General features: G+C 33.3%; 1 pseudogene; it reads left to right on the top strand.

Moving 5' to 3' along the window:
- Positions 1–3,963, top strand: part of LOC108747117 — a 14,172-nt pseudogene extending 10,209 nt beyond the window's left edge.
- Positions 3,964–4,578: the final 615 nt, after the last annotated feature.

The raw sequence follows: 4,578 nt of genomic DNA, 5'->3' as shown, positions 1-4,578 counted from the left end.
CGTATAATAGAGCGTTTTGAGTGCATTTTACTAAGTGTGGAACGTCAAGAATTGTTACTTATTAATTATTGTTATTGATTACAAATGTATACGGAGTTGCATCAATTGTATTTTCAGCACACAATTCTTTTGAAAAAATTGCTTTCTTTTGAGTAGAATCCTGGTCGCAAACAGTCGCCTTTACTATGACTCCAATTTCTTGTAGTTTCAAAATCGCATTTGCGATAATTGATTTAAGGTTAGAAGCAGAAATTGAACCAACAGTGAAATAATAGGCGATCACTTGCTTCTAGGGTTTTTTCAAACCTCTTATCATTAGTAGCAATGCGTGATTTGCTGGTTTATTACATCGGCCCAACTCTCCTAGATCTTCGAATAATTTGTTTGTGAGCATGATAATGTAAACCACTATCTAACGATATTTCGTCTAAAGTACAATATCGGTCCAGTTTGTGCATGTCATCAATTTTAATTTTAAGTTGTTGCAGTAACAGTTCATTTATTCCGGTATCAAAAGAAACCTTTGAAAATAAAGTTTTTAAAGTCCGAGGTGATGGCAAATAGAAGAAAGCAGACAAATATTTATAAATACGCGGATTTCGTTTATAAACGAATAAAGCAAATGTCTTATCTTCTTTAGTCCACTATTTTCTAGCTGGAGTGCAATCTACATTTCGCAACTGCGAATCTAAGTTTTGAATCACAGTATTCAACTTATTTTCTATGCATTGTAAAATATTATTCTTGTATATAGTTTTTGTAATTTCTTCAAAGCGTCCCTTTCGTTGTGAAGTGACTTTTTGATTTTACACAGTCTGTTAACCGTTCTATGATAAATTTTATACATTTTACGTTTTGTTGGTGTCTCATATTGACTTCAAAGATACTCCTACTTCTATCAAAAAAGAAACCAGTTTTTCTTTGTTTCAATATTATTGATGTTGTCTCATTACATTCTGTCAAATTATTCGTAACTGTTATATCGTCATTCTCATCGCTATCATCGCGTTGACAATTTGCATCCTTACAAATACAGTTTTGTTTATAAAAATTTATGTTTGAAATATTATTAGAACTGTTATCGTTAACGCCGACAATACGTAAACTTTTTTCTACGCTTAAGTTAGCAGGAACATTAGGGGCAATGTATTACTGTCAGTTACACTGAAAACATTGTCAACAGTCGATTGATACTGAACGTACGGTCAGTTAACGTACGGTTTAAATCACTGCATCCAGCAAACAAATTCGCTGAGTTTAGTAGTTGTCAATCATTAGCAATTTCTAGATTATTTTGAAAGAGCATCGAAATTTCTGTTAAAATTAAATTCTGGAATCACATACACTTTGTAATCGAGAAAGAATTACTAAAGGGTTCAATAAGTGCTTTGTAAAATTTACCAAATTTTTTTCAAAATGATCTTCACAGACAAATTTATTCCGGCAATTTTCGGTTAGCTTGATGACACAATTCTTTTTCTATTGCACGTTAACGGCTGGACTTGTGGGAAATTTATAAAAATGTTTATTTTTTATTTTTCCAAACCCATCTTTGCATCAGTAATACCTATTATTGCTGTTAGGAAACTGACAAGAGAATTTCTTGTAAAGAGACACAATAACAAAAAAATAAGATTTTACAATGGAATAAGTGACCCAATTAAAAAAAATATTCAACAGAATCGCGGAACTTATGTCATGAATATTAATTAAGGTAACAAAAGCAATAACTACACGAGCTAAGCTATACACAAAAGCATTTCACAGCAAAATCTATGTTTTATGTGCATAATTACTTTATATCCGTCCTTTTCAAGGCATTACATCGATCAATAAATCTGTAATTATGCTATAATTGTAAATGCAGGTGCAATCTTCAAACCTCGAGTAATTCTCCATTCGATTATGCGAAAACTTTCTTCTTTCAAAGGTGAAAACTTTCTTCAATTCAAAGGTTGGTAAGTTCTAAATGCAGAAATATAGTTATGCTATTGAATTGCATTTTATAGGTCAGAATCCTTGTCCTTTATAATTCTGTGTCTACAAAAGTATGATTATTTGAGTAACGTTGAAAACAATACGCAATCATCGATCAAAGAGGGAGAAATTAAACAAGCGATTTTGTTGTTTTTTGTTGTTTCGAGAATATTATCAAATACAGGGTACATTGAATAATTATATGTTGCATCAAATGCGTAAACCACGATGTGGTCTCCCGGACATTCCGCACCACGAGCAAAATACGGGTAAGAGGAAATGGGCGAAAACACATCTCACGTGAAACTTTCATTTAGCGGATGCACAGACTTTGAAAACTACCGCATTCGCGTTCTCGCTATGGGCAGCGAATTCGTCTTTATTGTTCTAACGTAAAACGTTAAATCCCGACATCTTAATATCTTATCGTAGTGGTACACACACATATGCTGATCGTAAACGTAATGAAGAAATTTGTTCCTCTTCGTTCGATGGACCTGGTGGAGTACTCGCTCACGCATTCTATCCTTCAAATCGTCCCAATTACATCGCTGAAATACACATGGACAGTACAAAAACATGGCATATATACCTAAGCGAAAAACCTGCTATTAACAAGGAATATCTGCTTAATACGTTAACACACGAAATTGGACATTAGGATTAACACAAAGTTCGCGTGAAGATTCCATAATGTTCGCATTTGTCAGTAATACTAATAATAAAACCGTTAAGCTTAACATAGAGGACATTTTAGCCATTCAACATCTCTATGGAATTAAAAATCCAAGACTAACAACAACAATAACAACAACTACACAACTACCAACGTCAACTACCGAAATTATGACGAATAAACCCGAGTACATACGAGAGCTCTGTACTTTTACAATATGTGGATACGATGTTGGTATTACATCATCGAATATTCATCACGTATCAACGCTACGTATGGTCGATAAATATAGATGATAAAAAATACGACGGACCATATTTACTAAACAGCTACATGAATTTCCTTCTGGATAATTTCTCCTTATCAGCCGCATATCAAAAGCCTTGGGTGAAATAGTAGTGTTTGTAAATAATATGGTTTACATAGTCGATCCCAGTTTCATTGAAAGAAGGTTGGCCAAAACGTCTCTCGAGTTTAGAATTTCCTACGAACACTGTGATTAATACCGTAGTAAATACTAACAGAAGACAAACCTATACAATCTTCGATAACAACGATGTAGCGCAGATAGACGAATGTAATATGAGAGTTCGCTCGTATCAATCGTTACAAGCAGTATTCCTAGGAATACCGCCAGCTCCGACCTTGCCAAAAAACAACAATTTTACAGATTTAATGAATTCACGAGAAATGTAACAGAGGCTGGTAAATTTAATATAAATATACTCAACGTCGAATGTTTGAGAGACGGATTATTGCGACAAATGCAGGATATCTTAGGTCGACTAATTCAATCGAGTAATATATATTGACAAAACACAACGAGGAATAAAAAGAAGAAGGGGAAAAGGACATATACAATAAATAATATAATAGTTTTAAAAGATCAGTATGAAAGAAACAATCATTCGAACAACATTGTTTGTATGCACTTTCCAAGCTTTCCGATCGTGAAGACGATACTGCGAAAAAAAAATACAACAATACAAAATGCTCAACAACGAGGATATCGAAAATTATCTCATGGAACGGGATGATCGTGATGAACGAAGTATGAAAAAATTCGACGATTTGAATGGTGAAAATCCAGATAAAGAACAATCAGATAAGTATTTTTTTCTTTGCGTCTATTTTTTCCATCTACTAATTTTTTTCTTTAATTACAAATACCAAATCGCACATCGTCCTATCGTACACATTCTCGAGAGAAGATATCCGTTAACTGTAACTGGCTACAAATACTTGAACATTGGTATCAATGTCAAACTCCCTTCTTACGTAACCATCATTTTGGGAGATTGTCACTGTAAAGAGATCCCACTTTCACCGAACATTTGTGGAGAGAGCTTCTTGAACAAAAACTCGTCATTTTGTCCCTTTTGCAGATGAGAATAATAGAGGAATACGTCCGTCCCCAATGTACGTTGGAAATCTAACATTACGCTTCGGACGAATTAACAATCTACCAATACTGCGTCTAGAAACAAGTACAGCTCGTCTATCCTTGTCGAAAAGCACTGTACTCAATATAAATATTTAATCTCGAATACTGTGTAAATCGTCTCATTTCCTCCTTAATTGCAATAACCGATAACGTCGACAAAAAATTTTCGCGACTTCTTAATATCGCGTCCACTGTTACGAAATCTGCGAGCATACTAAAAACGATGTATGATAACGAATCCTTCGACCGCAATAATATAATTGAGTGTGAGTTGATCGCTCTGGTCTTCGGAGAGCATTAATTATGTATGTCATTTAACAATAAAAAAATATATATTTTAAAATATAAAAAAATTATTTTATATCCCTACCTTTATATATATATATATATTTTATATATATATATATATATATATATATATATATATATACTTTAAAGGAAAAAGGAAAAAAGGAAATGGTGTATAACCGTATAATTGTCA

This window comes from Trachymyrmex septentrionalis, unplaced genomic scaffold, assembly GCF_001594115.1.
Source record: "Trachymyrmex septentrionalis isolate Tsep2-gDNA-1 unplaced genomic scaffold, Tsep1.0 scaffold192, whole genome shotgun sequence".
Taxonomy (NCBI): Eukaryota; Metazoa; Arthropoda; class Insecta; order Hymenoptera; family Formicidae; genus Trachymyrmex; species Trachymyrmex septentrionalis.
This window is presented reverse-complemented; position numbering and strand designations above follow the sequence as displayed.